At 42.5% G+C, this 17,787-nt stretch overlaps 1 protein-coding gene across 25 annotated transcripts in view; it reads left to right on the top strand.

The window, feature by feature from the left end:
• Positions 1 to 17,787, top strand: part of ADRA1B (adrenoceptor alpha 1B) — a 633,734-nt gene that overhangs the window by 504,958 nt on the left and 110,989 nt on the right. For all 25 annotated transcript variants that reach the window (XM_049708459.1, XM_049708460.1, XM_049708476.1 and 22 more), the window contains one exon: positions 2,317 to 2,393. The gene's annotated coding sequence lies outside the window, so the exon portion shown is untranslated. The remainder of the gene's footprint in view (positions 1 to 2,316; positions 2,394 to 17,787) is intronic.

Genomic DNA, 17,787 nt, shown 5'->3' with positions numbered 1-17,787 from the left:
AAGTATCATGATAGCTAACCATCTGTGTTTTCCTCCTGCAGCGAAGTGTGAGGCATTCACTACTGACACGTTTCCATTGCCCGATAGCCCAGGTATACAGCTGTGCTTGGCAGTGTTCAAGTGGCAGGACAGTGATGAAGTGGTAGCTTTAGGGCTCAAGCCCCCTGAAGGGCCAAACTCACTCCTTAAGTGTCTGTCTATTTTGCAATTAGCTAATTCATAAAGGGACCCTGTAACAGTTAGGGTAATTTAATTGCAATCAACGGAGCCCTACTCTAACTAACCTGAAAGAGAGATCGAGAGAGAATACTGAGGAATCCTCCAAACTGACAGTGTCAAGGCATCATGGCTGGAATGAATGAAGGTCAACCAATTTTCCTGAGATTGCAAGGTCATGGGGGAGGGAAACAGGTGGGTGAACTCAGTTCACATGACCACCTCCTTAGTGTCCACTGAGGTTCCTTTGTACAACTGCTGGTTCCAGGCTCTCCAGGTCACCATATTTACTGCTTCCCTTGAGCCAAGTCTTGGGTGGCATGGCTCAAGCAGTCACAGGCTACCTAGCCCACAAGTGGCCCTTGCTCCTTCTCCCCTCTCCCAGTCTGACCTGGTTTTTGTCATGCTTCTACCACTCCAAGAATCATAACACCAAACTCTTGTCATACCCCTAAGTAGAGTTTCCATGCTCTCTGAGTATCTTGCAGCCTGGTGTTAATGATTCCTTTGACTCACAAATACAGTTTCTTACTGTGCCCTCTCTTTTGGGAATCTGGGAATGGTTTCTTTGGGACCAGGATAGAGGGCAAGATGCAAAAAAGTGTAGCATGCCGAATTATTCCCCTTCTTTGACAGACCATCTAAGAACTGGACTCAAACTTAGAGTTGGTTCAAGAGGTAAGGGGCAACCTTTGTTCCCCATCTTGGTTTATGAATTTCAGCCTAGAGCAAACAGTCAACTCCAACATATTTCCTCACTGGCTCTCCTAGAAGATCTATGGGGACTTCATACAGACTGAATCCCTACATCAGAGTCCCGGCAGCAAACACAAATTAGGTCCACCCCATGGACTTTGCTGCAAAAACATTTAAACACATAACCTCCAAAGTCACTTCTAGCTCTAAGTGTTCATGATTCTCTGATGAAAACAAAGGGAATTTATTTCTGAGAAGAGGGTGATAAACATCTTACTCAAGGAACCATAATTCATTCTGCTGGATTCTGGAGACTTCCTGGCTGATCATTGAGAATACTACCATAATGCTGAATTGCTGCCATTTGCCTGGGAGTTTATGACGTCAGACAGCAGAGTCTGACTTGACCCTTGGAGGAAAAATGTTATCTAAGCTATGAGGCGACAGACCCAGTCTACCCTCGGAACCAAACACATCACTCTCTGGTTGACTCAGGCCAACTGACCAGCGGCTGAGGGGTTGCTGATGGTTGATTGAACAGACCATTTGCAACAGACAGAAAACATGGTCTGTGCCATCTGCTCAGCAAGCAACCTTCATTGTGGCCAAAAGCCAAGGATAAATTCAAATGAAAAAATCAATTCAATTATGCATGTGACTAAGCTATGTTTCACGGTGAGGAAACTAAAAAAGAACTGGTTGTCCCATGTAACTGAAGAATATTTTCCCAACCCCCAAATGGCATGCTATTATGTTTTGAGTTATTCCTTCAAAATGGGAATGGTTGTTATCAACCATTTGCACTGATCCTTCCAAAAAAAAAAAAAAAAAAAGTGTTAGCCATACAATATGTGACCGCAACACACAGAGGAGCTAGAAATGTTCAGATGTACCACCCTTCAATCCAAAACACTATTTGAGGTGGGCTTGCCATCTTGGGTAGAGGAGGGATTCCCAGGTATGTTCCTGAAGTAGAAAAAGGCAGACCCTTTGGCAGTTAGTCAACTGTATCATCAGCTCAGTTACACAACTCACTGTTGTGACAGTTGCTGGGATCTTGAAATCAATCCTTTGGCTTGTTTTGAGTAACTCTGCACACCTGGAGTGTTTGGCTTGAGGTATTTCTGAGAAGGGAATAAAAGTTGGAAATAGAAATGGTACATTTCAGTTGACCTCTCATTAGAAGAGGCAGGGACCAAACTTAGCCCAGCAGACACTGAGAATGCTAAGATCAGACTCATGACTCTCAGAACAGGAAGAGAGACTGGGAGAGCAAGAGTCCAAAGCAAAAACTGATGATAAAAAGAGTAATGGTAAGAATAATAATAGTAAGACTTATGGATTGTAGAGATTTTATTCAGATGCCTAGCCAGCATCCATATCTCCCTTCTTCTTTCCCAACAGAACTTCAGTTTTCTTTGGACATCCAAGCTCCCTCCGTGTAGCCTCAGGTGAAGCTGACTGTACCCCTCAGAGCCAGGGTAAGTTCCATTGGTTAAATGTGTCTTACAAGTAATTGGTCAGAACAGGCATGTGACCCAATTCTGGACAATAAGATATGCGCAGAAGTTTGCTGGTAGGATTTAAAAAAATAATAATAAAGTTACTTTGCTTCAAATAGAGAGTCATAGGAGAGACATCCTTTTTCTTCCCCAGGACATTGACATATGTAGATGTGGTGCCTGGAAGTAAGGCACCCATCCTGATACCAGCCTAGGAGTGGAGCTAACACTCAGGATCACAAATAGAAATATGGAAAGAGCCAGGTTCTTGAGGAAGTCACTGAGGAACTAATTTAATCCTGAAGACATCCTCTCCCTAAACTTTCAGTCACATGAGCCATTACACTTCCTTTTCTAAGCCACTCTGAGATGGAGTTTCAATTACTTGCAGCCAAAAACATCCCAAGTTAGAGAATGCTTACCATGTGCCAGCCACTGTGTTTGGTACCCTATAAGCTAAAGGGAAATAATTTCCCCTTATTTGCCTTGTGACAACCCTGTGAGATGAATATCATTGTTATCTGATTCTACAGTTGAGGAAATTAAGTCTTATGGATAATAAATAATTTGTCAGAATCAGCTGGTAAGTGGTGGAGACTAGATTCAATATTTAAGCACTTTGAGTCCAGGACCTACAATTTTAGCCTCCATGCGCTGTAACAGAAAAGGAAAAGGTTTGTTCCAAAAACACCGTAAGTCAGTATCATCCAAGGGTTGAAACCAAGGTCCAGTGCTCTTTCAACGCCCCTAAGGATGGTGATGATTTCAGAGATCAGGAGCCAGTGTGGTCTCTCCTTTAACCAAGGCATCGCTTCTCACAAGACCCATACTCTGGCTTGAATGACTAGCCTTTCTCTTTAATCATTAGCCATATTACCTGGTTCTCTATGCCCTTCCACCTCCTTTTTCATTTCTGCCTTTTCAGCTCATTAATTGACTTTTTGCAGCCATTGAAGAGAGACATGATTATCCTGGAAACCCCTGCCATGACAGGGGTTACATCATTGCCAGTGGGAAGTTCTCACCACCAGGGAAATTAGGCTGTCTGCTGGGAACTTGGAGGATGAGTTGGCAGGTTTCCCATGCTAATTGGTTTCAGTCTTGATTCAGTGGGTCTCCCAAGCCAGGTGACAGCTCAGTAGTGGCCAGAAGTCCCAGACATGGAAAGAAGGCAGACACCTGAAGCTGCTTTAAGCCGAGGATGGGTCACCAGGAGCCCCCCATAGGGACCTCACAGGCCTTTGATTGTCCATGAGTGAAAAGATGTACTGACAATGGCATGACAGACGGATATCATCATGCTAATAGGACAAAGAGAAATGAGGAGCCCACCCTTGCACTGTGGGGTTCTAGAAGTGGGAAAGCAGTAGGATGTCGTGGTTTTGAGCATGGTCTCATAATTAAGCCCATATGGATTTGACTCCCAGTTCAGTTACTTGTTGACTAGTGAATGCAAAAAAGTGAGTAATGGAACATCCCTGAACCTCAGTTTCCTCTTCTGTAAAAAATAAGGGTAGGATGATTGTGGGGATTAGACATGATGAGCATTACTCTGGAACATAGTAAATGCTTAGCGCCTTTGAAGGTAATGACACTGGCTGCAATAATGATGACAATAATGATGAAAAATTGAGTGGATAGAGAACATCTGTTAATTCTCATGGGCAAAATTTCTTCTTAATAACAACTCCAGACAGGTCCCATACTTGAGACTCTCCGATTCTGTTTTGCCCCATGCTCCCATGTTTCTTCCCTCCTTAAGGAAAGCACAATTTGGTGCACTTGAACTTTACCCAAAAAACTGGATCTTCTGTGACTGACTACAAAGATGATTTCCTATTGTATCAAGCTGTGTTAATGGTGAACACCCACCTCAACTCAGTAGAGCCAATTAGTCAGGCTACATACAGAATTGGAAAAGGTGAACCAACACAGACATGGTTACTTTCAAGAGAAAATGTTGGTTACAGGGTAACTAAGCCTCAGTATTCAAAGCTATTATAATGATCTTATCAGGTTCATGGTGTGAGGACTTGGACTATGCCTTATTCAGATATCTCCACAGGATTTCATTTTATCTGCCATTGAATATGGTGTAGTTATCCAGTTGGCCAAAATATACATGTCTTATCTGACAAGGTAGCAAGGAAGATTTGCACCCAGGTTTCTAAGTCTATTGGTTGAAGTAAGGTATGTGCAGACTATCATTTGAGCAATTTTTTTGGCATCATATTTAATTGGATCCCCTCTTTTTGTGCCTGTATGTGTAAAACTGAAATACATAGAAGAAATGATCTAGTGCAGAGTTGTAACTGTGCTCCATGGATCCCTGGTGGAATGATGAAGGTACTGCCAAGGGTTTGAGGCTAGGGGAAGACTGGAGTTTATGAAACTCTAGAATGCCCACCCATGACTTCAACCAGATCTTCTATTTCTGGTTTCCCTGCTGGGTTTCCATGTGATGTTACTCAAAAAATTTTTTTAAAGTCTGGACATCACCCTCCTGATTGAACCCACTCATTTTTCAGGAGAGGAAACTACGGCCCAGAAAAGTCATCTGACTTCCAAGGTTGCACAGCTAGCTACTAATGGAATCTGGATTAGAATTCCAGACTCAGAGATCAGCACAGTTGCCTAAGAAAAGCTACTGAAGCATTCTCTTGCAAACATACACTTTTAATCTTCATGACTGTCACTGTGAACATCAACAAACACTACTGTCATATACCTCCCTGTGAGCGTGTGATACTATATTTGGCACTTTAGGGCTTAGAGGGGCAGAGTGCAGGGGTAATATCAGGAAGGCTTCTGGAGAATGAATGCCTGGACAAAGTTTTGAATGCTACATATGAGTTTAGCAGGTGGAAAAAGGAAGAAACGGGAGTATTCCAAGCATTAAACCTCTTTGAAATTGAGAACAGTGTTATAAATATAAGTCCTATAGTTCTCACCAAATTACCAAGTGTAGCAGTCAGAGTCCAGTCAGAAAACAGCAAGCAGATTAATATTTCAAATCAGTGGATTTAATCCAGCAAAGTACTTACAAAGTGTTGGAAATGCTAAAAGAACAAAAAGGAAAAGTTGAGGTAAGCCGGAGACTAGGAAAAAGCAGAAAGCAGCTCTATGTTGGGACAAAGACGAGAACATGTTATTATCTAAGTGCAGGAATGCACTTATGACTGCGCCACTGGGGGTGCCAGAAAGGGTGATGGAGCCATGAAGGAGGACCAACAGGGAGGGCTCTCCCAGGCCGGTACTGAGCCATTGTGACTGAGGTTGGAATTGGCAGAGATGCAGTCACTCCCAAAGATCACACGAAGAGCACACCGTCTCACTTCCTCCCACCATCCAACTTCCTACCAGTGCTTCCCCTTGGCTGAACCTACAAAGCGGGTCTGAGATCTGTGGTTTGCAGGGGTCCAGGCCCTGTAATGCAGAGCAGCGTGTGTAAAGGCAAGAATGGTGCTGAGAATAAGCAGGAAATAACCAGCACACCATATTTTCTAAATGTAATATTCTTCCCAGAAATGTCCCCAGGGTCTTGCTCCCTCTCCTCTACAAACACACACTGACACAGTGATATATCCACAGTAGCAACCCAGTAGTGGATATTTGCAATTCTTTATCTGTCCAGTACCTGAAGTCTCTTCCTATCTGGGAGGAATCCCCCATTGTACAAAGATGAAGCTCTAGATCCTGGATTTCCCTGCTTACTTGCAGCTAGGAGGTGGCACATGACCAAGGCTCCACCAATCAGATACATCTGTTCCTAGACTTGGAATCAGGAGCTAGTGACCCAAAGAAGTAGCAACAGGGAGGTTCCATCCTGATGGAGAAGTAGCCACATCCAGGTTCCAAGTGCTGTGGCAATTGTGTCCTTACCAAACTGGTCTGACATGTGACCTGGCCCTTAATCTCTAGCCTCCCAGGGATTTTGGAAACTATCCAAACCTTTCTAATAGTTTCACTTTCTGCTTAAATCATCTAGAATAATTGTCTGTTGCTCACAGCAAAGAACCTCTACTAGCATAAACTCCTTCCTTGTTTTGTGACCAGAGATCTTATATCTTCAGTCTAGCCCTTATGATTGCCCATGAGTTTTAGGGAGTTTCATCTCCTACAATATCCAAGAGAAATAGGCACTGGCAAATAAGTAGACTTTGGCCTAGAACCCTCTAGAAGTCCTGAGAGGCTGGGATGTGCTACCAGCCTCCAGCATCCATAGGTATGGAATCAAGCTATCCCCAGCCATGACCATGGAGAAGAGTCACTTGCCTTGAGGGTTAAGTTCAAAACCCAGTGGCAGAGACTGGATCATCTTCATACCTCTCCCACAAAGGTTCACCGCACCCAGGAAGCTCTTGACTTTGTTGCATCTCCTTCCCTCTCCCAAGCCAAGTTCTGTCAGAAGTTATTAGCCTCTACCCCCTTGCAATTTCAGAACCTCCAGCCTCCTTGCGATATCAGTCAGCAATTTCCAAGGACCTCTCTTACTCTAAATCATCATCTATTAAATTAGTCATCTATTGCTGTGTAATAAATCACCTCAAAACTTAGTGGCTTAAAACGATAATAGTATTTATTACTTCCCATGGTTTCTGGAGGTCAGGCATTCAGTCAGGGCACAATAGGAATGGCTTATCACTGCTCCACAATGTTTGAGGGTCTCAGCTAGAAAACTCAAATGCTGGAGGTTATACTCATCTGAGGGCTCATTCATTCAGATATCTGACAGTTGATGCTGGCTGCAGACCTAGCTGGGGTGACCAACTGAAACACCTCCCGCACATGGCTTCTCCATGGCTTGGGCTTCCTTACAACATGGCAGCTGCGTTCCAAGAAACAGGTGGAAGCAATATTGCCTTCTAGCCTCAGAAGTCATGTGGCATCACTTCCACCACATTCTGTTGGTCAAGCCAGTTACAAAGATCCACCCCATTTCAAGGGAAGGACACAAAGACCTCCGCGTCTCAGTGGAGGAATATCAATGTCATATTGTAAGACAAGCCCATGGAATGGGAGATATATTGATGAAGTTTTCTTGAAAATATTTTCTGCCCCAGTCGCCTTCAGTAATTCTCAGGTTTAAAAGGCCTCTTAGGACTCATTCTTCTTTGATCATGTAGCAACTTACTCTGTACCTGACCTTCTAAGTATAGCCGTTCTCAGTGAGTCCACCTACCTTCTAGGAAGGGGACTGCACTCAGTGTGTCCCAGGGGCTCTTCCGGATCCTTCTTCTGAAGAAAAGCAAATAAATGCAAATGTCATCTCAATAGAGCTCTCCGCTACACACACGAACCCAAAGATACTGATTTCACTGACTCCTCGGAACTGTACACCACATTATGGTTCACACTGCTCTTTTGCTCGCACAGCTCATTGAATCAATAACTCCAAAGTGATTTTTCTGATGAAAAAAATAAATAAAACTACACAGAATTAAGTACAAACTTGGCTCGAAAATTGCTCACACTACACTTTCCCCGCTCAGCTTCTGCCACCTTGAATTACATTCGTGAAGACCCAGCCCCTCAAGGGCTGACATCTCAGCATAAAATGCATTCCACATCAGCAAGCTTGTTGAGGTGGGAGAGGAAACCCAACAAGGTGGGGTAGGAAGGTGGCTTACACAACAGGAAGAGGAGGCCCTAAACTTGAGTTAATGTTCCCAAGTAAGGATCCTGCAGGAGCTGGATGATTTGGAGATGGAAAGGCAACAAATAAATTGACTGTGCTTTTAGTCCTTAGACAAAGCATCAGGGATTCATTGCTGAGAATTTTCACAACACCCTCCTGCAGGCTTGCTCCCTCAGTCCTTTGCTGTAGGCCAGGCCTGACTCTGTGTGAGACGAGGGCAAAGTCATGTCAGGGAAGACGGAACTGGGTAAAAACTCTAGACTGCTCAACAACGTAGAGATTCTAGTCCCTGATTTTGATGGAGGAGAATCACTTTAGGTTTCTACCATGACTGTAGAATAGGAGTCACTTGCAGTTGTCAAAAAGCTTTAGTTTATCAATGCTCGAATTTGAAATGGGCCTCTCATAGTAAATAAAAAGAATAGCCATCCTTTGAAGATGCTTAGTTTGTGCCAATCACTGAGCCATGCTCTTCACAGGTGTTATTGAATTTGATTGATTAATCAACTCAATCAAACACGTTATTGAGTACCTATCATAGTCTCCTAGAGTTTATATTCTTTGAGGTATGTCCGTTAGAGCTGGGACTAAAACTGCTTCTCTGGGATTCCACAGCCTGACACATTAACCACAAAGCCATAGAACCACATGCTGGTAATGGGTGTATCTTCCATGACCTGAGGGGTTAGGGCCAGGCATCCAAGGGTTCATCTTGGGCTGCAGGGCTTAGCAGGCTGAACTAAGAGTTTGGAATCCCTTGGTGATTTGTGGAGACAACTCAAAGGAGGAAAATGGAGAGGTTCTCACAGGCCCAGCGTAGGTAGAGAGGATGTCAGAATGACTGGCCAGGCCTAGGTTGGAATTCCAGCTCTGCCACTTGTTAGCTATGTGACCTTGGGTGAGTTACTTCACCTCTCTGTAAAGAGGGGATAAAATAATTAAACAAGATAATGAGCTCAAGTATAGTCCCTGGCCCACAAGAAGTGATCATTCATTCAATGCTCAGTGAAGATGAAGATAAGGATGAGGATGCAGCCTAGCAGGAGGGTCTCCAGGTGGCAGTCAGAGCCTGGAAGCCAAGAATGAGAGTTGAATATACTGCGAAACAAAGTGGTGAACAAAATCTGCATGCCAGCACCTCAGAGCTAAAGACTGGGGGATTGCACCAAGCTAGGAAAAAGGGAGAAGGTCAAATATCAAGAAAGATGCAATTCACTATTTCTTTAATTCGTTCATCCACTCAGTCATTCAGTAAACATTTCCCAGGCCCCTGCTACATGCAAGAAGCTCTGTAGTGCCAAAAGGAATATAGGAACTGGTGCTGTCTGAGAAAGCTGGGCAGAGAGGCAGTCAGGAGCACAAATATCATCAAAAGCCTTTTGGAAATACCAGTCCAGAGATGTGGGGCTATGCTGGTGCATCAGGAAACAGAGTAGGGACTCGCAGCCTTCTGCCATGGTTCAAGTAGCCTCACAGACATTGAATTCTAGCAGTTTAAGATGGCATCGGGGACTAGATTGGAAAGGCCTCCCTGGATGGTCCTGTCCAGTCTGGACAGGACCTAATCACTCTTAGAGCCAAGCTCTGAGACAGACGTGGTTTCAGGGGTCTCAGGCTTGCCCCTCACATGTCCAAAACAGGCAGCTACCTACCACTGCAAGGGGCCAGCCAGCCAAAAACTGTCCTTTTGAACTGCCAGAAACCGCCTCACCAGAGCCAGGCCCACAGGGAGACATCCACTCAGCAGCTCCACTCACATGTACCAAGAGCTTACTATGTGCCAGTCTCTGGTCTAGGCCTGGGGATACAGAATTAAAAAAATGAGGTCCCTGCCCCCTTGGGGTGTATGTTCAGGTTGGGGAAACAAACAGCTAGAGAGCCACAATCCCTTATCTGAAACATTCACCACAGATATTTTGGGGGGAAAGAGAATTTTTCACATTTTAGAGAGGTCATGCTGTTCAAATTCCATGTAATACGTTATACCCCATGGAGTCTGGGCCAGCTCTTCATAGTCAAACACATTAACAGTTCTGTAGCTGCACATATCCATGTTTACACTAAGAGGGATAAATTAAGAAAAAAGATAGTTTCACATCCGTTCAGGTCATATTTTGCTACAAAAACTGCAGATTTATATCAAAAACAAACTGTTGCATGTCCAAACTATTTTTTTTAATGTTCTACCTTGAGGGCATTTGGAATTTCAGAATTACAGAGGAGGACTGTAAACAAGATAATTTTAGATAGTGATACAGGCAATGAAGATAATCAAAGAGGATCATATAATCCTGAGTGAGGCAGGGAGAGAGCAACTTCACGTAAGATGGGCTCTTATCTGAAGCACCATGCAGGACCTTCATACCCATTGTCTCATGTCATCCCTCTACTCCCTGGGAGGTAATGCTGTCTCTTCCATTTTACAGTAAGGAGCCGGAGGACTGGTACCATTTAGAACCTCGTTCTACACCAGCATTTCCCAAATCTCCGCAAACAAATACTACTCGTGGTTTTACCACATTCACATACCACACTGCTAGTCCTTAAGGTTCTCCTTTAAATCAAATCAGTTTTTTTAACTTACATACATTTATTTTTAAAGGAAGCATTATAGAACTACCATAAGTGGAAAGATAGTTTCTTCGTAATACACATACAAATGTTTGCCTCAACACTACCTAAACGTTATCTATGTAGACCACACTTTGAGAAATGCTGACCTATAGGCCAACAAGCGGAACTCAGCCTGAGCCCAACAGTCTTCCTCTTGCCAGGCACTGCCATTCTAGACCAGGATGGTAGCAAAGACCAACTGGACCCATTTCCCCAGCTCACTCCACATCTTAGACCCAGTGGAGTCTTCACCTTCCTAGGAATGTGTCCAGAATGGACTCTGAGGATCAAAGAAGAGGAGGAGCCTCCAGGCACTGTGCCAGCGCCTTGTTGAAGCTTCACAATCCTGGGGTGGATGACACTACTACTCTCATTTCACAAAAGAGGACACTAAGACAAGGGGAGACCAAGGTCAGAGAGCAACCAGAGGCAGAGCTGGACCTCAAACTCGGCTCTCAGACCTCCAAAGCTTTCACTCAGTATTTCCAGCCTCAGCCTTGCCCAATACCGCTCGCATTCTCCCTTAGGGTTCCCAGAGCGCTCTGCTACACAGCTCTACTAAAGTTCTTCCTCACCTACCAAGCCAAGAGCTCCTAGAAGGCACAGCCCATGTCTTAGTGCTCCCTGAAGACTGTAAGATCTATGAAAGCAGGGATCATTTCTGTCTCATTCAGCTCTGTGTCCGCTTCACATAGTGCAGTGCCTGACACCTCCAGGAGGTGCTCAAAAATACTTGTTGAATGAATGAATGGATAGACGAAAGAATGGCTGGGTATCCATCCACGAACCTGGTATCCCAATACCTAGTACAGTGCTTGGCATATAGAAAGAGCTCAATAAAGACTTGTGGAATCATTAAATAACACTCCTGTTACTTACAGATTAAGCAGAACTAAGAGTTTCTAATTCTGTTACCTAGAATTCAAAAGAAAATGAATTTTAAATGGGATGTTCTTCTGTTTAAATAAACAAACAAGCTACCAATAGGCAAAGAAAGAAGAGAGAACACTTTTTAATTCAGTTACTCAAGATCAATATTCAGATAAACTTAAAATGTTAAAAGCCTTGGATTTGAAACCAAACCTAAGCCCGAAAAGAGACATCTTTTTGGCAATGTGCTTCCACAAGAACACTTGCTGTAATTCCCAGCATTTGTATCAATTCCCCAGAGATTGATGGCACCGACCAAATTTAAGTGATTAAATGTGTTCCTGGAATTCTCAAGTGTTCCTCCTGACTCAGATGGAAGGTGTGTGCTCGGGGAACGGAGGGAATATCTGACTATCTCTACTGTTCAGTGAATGTGGGTGTGGAAGGGTGGAGAGGAAGGATAGGGGCCCACGAGTCCCTTATTTCACAGGGCTTGGAAATTTAATATAATGTGAAACCAACTGCATGTAGAAGGGCACATTGGGTTCTCTGTCAAATCCATTCTTGTTTTACGATGTGATCATCTCAGGAAACACACTCATCAGGCACACTCCACTGGAATCTCAGATGTATTTAGCAAGCCCCTGGAATAAATTCTCAGAGACAGAGATTTGCCTAGCACAGGGCAGATCAAGCATCTTACTCCTCCAAGTCAATAAGACAGAAGATGCAGGATCGTTGTGCGTATTCAGTGATAGCAGGGGAAGTGTCTAACTCAGTGCCCAGCACATAAGAATCCAAGAATTCCCTTTTGTAGTAATAAAAAAGCTCCATGTAACCAAAATCTGTCCAGGTCCCAAATAATTATTTACATAATAAGGGCAATTTGGAAATTGCCTGAATTTCTTTCCTTTCATTTTTTTCCCCAGACAGCCCTTTGAGGCCCGTTGACAATGGCTTTATTTAATCTCCATGCAGTTGAGGAGGCAATCAAGGCTAAGACAATCAGGCAACTGACCCAAAGTCACACAGCAAGGATGTGGCTGAGCTGGGATGGAAGTGCAGTGTTTTGGACTCCAGGGGCTATTTTCCTGGACTCCTCTGCCTCTCCCAGTTGCTGATGTGGCTATGTCTTGACCAGCCCCACCCATGGATGAAGCAGATAGTCATTTGAGATGAGTGTTTTTTTTTTTTTTTAGAGAATTGAAATTTCAACATTATTGCTGATAACCACAGGATTAGAGAATGTGGCTTTGAGTCTATCGCAAAGTGGACTTGCCCATTCTTTACGTTTTTTTTTAACATCGTTATTGGAGTATAATTGCTTTACAATGGTTTGTTAGTTTCTGCTTTATAACAAAGTGTATCAGTTATACATATACATATGTTCCCATATCTCTTCCCTCTTGTGTCTCCCTCCCACCCTCCCTATCCCACCCCTCTAGGTGGTCACAAAGCACCGAGCTGATCTCCCTGTGCTATGCGGCTGCTTCCCACTAGCTATCTATTTTACGTTTGGTAGTCTATATATCTCCATGCCACTCTCTCACTTTGTCACAGCTTACCATTCCCCCACCCCATATCCTCAAGTCCATTCTCTAGTAGGTCTGTGTCTTTGTTCTCGTCTTACCCCTAGGTTCTTCATGACCTTTTTTTTTTTCTTAGATTCGATATATATGTGTTAGCAAATGGTATTTGTCTTTCTCTTTCTGACTTACTTCACTCTGTATGACAAACTCTAGGTCCATCCACCTCACTACAAATAACTCAATTTCGTTTCTTATTATGGCTGAGTAATATTCCATTGTATATATGTGCCACGTCTTCTTTACCCATTCATCGGATGATGGACACTTAGGTTGCTTCCATCTCCTGGCTATTGTAAATAGAGCTGCAGTGAACATTTTGGTACATGACTCTTTTTGAATTTTGGTTTTCTCAGGGTATATGCCCAGTAGTGGGATTGCTGGGTCATATGGTAGTTCTATTTGTAGTTTTTTAAGGAACCTCCATACTGTTCTCCGTAGTGGCTGTACCAATTCACATTTGCACCAGCAGTGCAAGAGCGTTCCCTTTTCTCCACACCTTCTCCAGCATTTATTGTTTCTAGATTTTTTTTTTTTTCTTGCGGTACACGGGCCTCTCACTGTTGTGGCCTCTCCTGTTGTGGAGCACAGGCTCCGGATGTGCAGGCTCAGCGGCCATGGCTCACGGGCCCAGCTGCTCTGTGGCATGTGGGATCTTCCCGGATCGGGGCACGAACCCACGTCCCCTGCATCGGCAGGCAGACTCTCAACCACTGCGCCACCAGGGAAGCCCTGTTTCTAGATTTTCTTATGATGGCCATTCTGACCGGTGTGAGATGATATCTCACTGTAGTTTTGATTTGCATTTCTCTAATGATTAATGATGTTGAGCATTCTTTCATGTGTTTGTTGGCAATCTGTATATCTTCTTTGGAGAAATGTCTATTTAGGTCTTCTGCCCATTTTTGGATTGGGTTGTTTGTTTTTTTCTTATTGAGCTGCATGAGCTTGTTGTAAATTTTGGAGATTAATCCTTTGTCAGTTGCTTCATTTGCAAATATTTTCTCCCATTCTGAGGGTTGTCTTTTGGTCTTGTTTATGATTCCCTTTGCTGTGCAAAAGCTTTGAAGTTTCATTAGGTCCCATTTGTTTATTTTTGTTTTTATTTCCATTTCTCTAGGAGGTGGGTCAAAAAGGATCTTGCTGTGATTTATGTCATAGAGTGTTCTGCCTATGTTTTCCTCTAAGAGTTTGATCGTTTCTGGCCTTACATTTAGGTCTTTAATCCATTTTGAGCTTATTTTTGTGTATGGTGTTAGGGAGTGTTCTAATTTTATTCTTTTACATGCAGCTGTCCTGTTTTCCCAGCACCACTTATTGAAGAGGCTGTCCTTTCTCCACTGTACATTCCTGCCTCCTTTATCAAAGATAAGGTGACCATATGTGCGTGGGTTTATCTCTGGGCTTTCTATCCTGTTCCATTGATCTATATTTCTGTTTTTGTGCCAGTACCATACTGTCTTGATTACTGTAGCTTTGTAGTATAGTCTGAAGTCAGGGAGCCTGATTCCTCCAGCTCCGTTTATCGTTCTCAAGATTTCTTTGGCTATTCAGGGTCTTTTGTGTTTCCATGCAAATTGTGAAATTTTTTCTTCTAGTTCTGTGAAAAATGCCAGTGGTAGTTTGATAGGGATTGCATTGAATCTATAGATTGCTTTGGGTAGTAGAGTCATTTTCACAATGTTGATTCTTCCAATCCAAGAACATGGTATATCTCTTCATCTATTTGTATCATCTTTAATTGCTTTCATCAGTGTCTTATAATTTTCTGCATACAGGTCTTTTGTCTCCTTAGGTAGGTTTATTCCTAGATATTTTTTTCTTTTTGTTGCGGTGGTAAATGGGAGTGTTTTCTTGATTTCACTTTCAGATTTTTCATCATTAGTGTATAGGAATGCCAGAGATTTCTGTGCATTAATTTTGTATCCTGCTACTTTACCAAATTCATTGATTAGCTCTAGTAATTTTCTGATAGCATCTTTAGGAGTCTCTATGTATGGTATCATGTCATCTGCAAACAGTGACAGCTTTACTTCTTCTTTTCCGATTTGGATTCCTTTTATTTCCTTTTCTTCTGTGAATGCTGTAGCTACAAGTTCCAAATCTATGTTGACTAAGAGTGGTGAGAGTGGGCAACCATGTCTTTTTCCTGATCTTAGTGGATATGGCTTCAGTTTTTCACCATTGAGGATGATGTTGGCTGTGGGTTTGTCACATATGGCCTTTATTATGTTGAGGAAAGTTCCCTCTATGCCTACTTTCTGCAGGGTTTTTATCATAAATGGGTGGGGAAATCAAAAGAAAGCTGGAGTAGCAATTCTCATATCAGACAAAATAAACTGTAAAATAAAGACTATTACAAGTGACAAAGAAGGACACTACATAATGATCAAGGGATCGATCCAAGAAGAAGATACAACAATTGTAAATATTTATGCACCCAACACAGGAGCACCTCAATACATAAGGCAAATACTAACAGCCATAAAAGGGGAAATCAACAGTAACACATTCATAGTAGGGGACTTTAACACCCCACTTTCACCAATGGACAGATCATCCAAAATGAAAATAAATAAGGAAACACAAGCGTTAAATGATACATTATACAAGATGGACTTAAGTGATATTTATAGGACATTCCATCCAAAAACAGCAGAATACACATTTTTCTCAAGTGCTCATGGAACATTCTCCAGGATAGATCATATCTTGGGTCACAAATCAAGCCTTGGTAAATTTAAGAAAATTGAAATTGTATCAAGTATCTTTTCCGACCACAGCGCTATGAGACTAGATATCAGTTACAGGAAAAGATCTGTAAAAAATACAAACACATGGAGACTAAACAATACACTACTTAACAACGAAGTGATCACTGAAGAAATCAAAGAGGAATTAAAAAAGTACCTAGAAACAAATGACAGTGGAGACACAACGACCCAAAACCTATGGGATGCAGCAGAAGCAGTTCTAAGAGGGAAGTTTATAGCAATACAATCCTACCTTAAGAAACAGGAAACATCTCGAATAAACAACCTAACCTTGCACCTCAAGCAATTAGAGAAAGAAGAACAAAAAAACCCCAAAGTTAGCAGAAGGAAAGAAATCATGAAAATCAGATCAGAAATAAATGAAAAAGAATTGAAGGAAACGATAGCAAAGATCAATAAAACTGAAAGCTGGTTCTTTGAGAAGATAAACAGAATTGATAAACCATTAGCCAGACTCATCAAGAAAAAAAGGGAGAAGACTCAAATCAATAGAATTAGAAATGAAAAAGGAGAAGTAACAACTGACACTGCAGAAATACAAAAGATCATGAGAGATTACTACAAGCAACTCTATGCCAATAAAATGGACAACCTAGAAGAAATGGACAAATTCTTAGAAATGCACAACCTGCCAAGACTGAATCAGGAAGAAATAGAAAATATGAACAGACACATCACAAGCACTGAAATTGAAACTGTGATTAAAAATCTTCCAACAAACAAAAGCCCAGGACCAGATGGCTTCACAGGCTAATTTTATCAAACATTTAGAGAAGAGCTAACACCTATCCTTCTCAAACTCTTCCAAAATATAGCAGATGGAGGAACACTCCCAAACTCCTTCTACGAGGCCACCATCACCTTGATACCAAAACCAGACAAGGATGTCACAAAGAAAGAAAACTACAGGCCAATATCACTGATGAACATAGATGCAAAAATCCTCAACAAAATATTAGCAAACAGAATCCAAGAGCACATTAAAAGGATCATAAACCATGATCAAGTGGGGTTTATTCCAGGAATGCAAGGATTCTTCAATATACGCAAATCAATCAATGTGATACACCATATTAACAAATTGAAGGAGAAAAACCATATGATCATCTCAATAGATGCAGAGACAGCTTTCAACAGCATTCTTTACTCTTGAGTCAGGTGGGCTTTTCTAGCAGGCATGGTCGAGGTAGACATTTTCAGGGGTGGGTCCCTTACGGCACAGAGGTACTGAGCAGATCAGACTGTTAGCGTCTGCTCAGGTAAGCAGCTCTTAAATGAACGCCTATCACAGACAGGCCTTGAAAGTTGATTCCTTCTTCTTAAAATTGCCAAGCAGTCAATGCGTAAGTCATTCTTCTTCCTCTAGAGAGGGGCTCCTGAGGTTAGGGGAGAGAAGCCAGGGTGAGCACTAACTCTAGCTAATGGAGCCTCAGGAGTTGGGAATACATATCTCCCCGGTGCCCATCTAAATTGAATGTTAGATTCTTTACACGAATTGTTTCAAGTAATCTTCACATTTTTATCACCATTTTATAGATGAGGCAACTCACACTTAAAGATGCTACTTTACCTAAGATTGTATAGTTTGCAATGGGAAGACCTCTGTGTGATTTGACACTTGTCTTTAGTTCCACTGCTATGTTTTGTAAAGAAATGAACTAGCAAGAGGACCTTCAAGATGGCGGAGGAGTAAGATGTGGAGATCACCTTCCTCCCCACAAATACATCAGAAATACGTCTACATGTGGAACAACTCCTACAGAATACCTACTGAATACTGGCAGAAGACCTCAGACTTCCCAAAAGGCAAGAAACTCCCCAAGTACCTGGGTAGGGCAAAAGAAAAAAGAAAAAACAGAGACAAAAGAATAGGGATGGGACCTGCACCTCTG

This window comes from Orcinus orca, chromosome 3, assembly GCF_937001465.1.
Source record: "Orcinus orca chromosome 3, mOrcOrc1.1, whole genome shotgun sequence".
NCBI classification, from domain to species: Eukaryota; Metazoa; Chordata; class Mammalia; order Artiodactyla; family Delphinidae; genus Orcinus; species Orcinus orca.
Note: the sequence above shows the minus strand (reverse complement) of the source record. Positions and strands in the feature narration are given on the sequence as shown.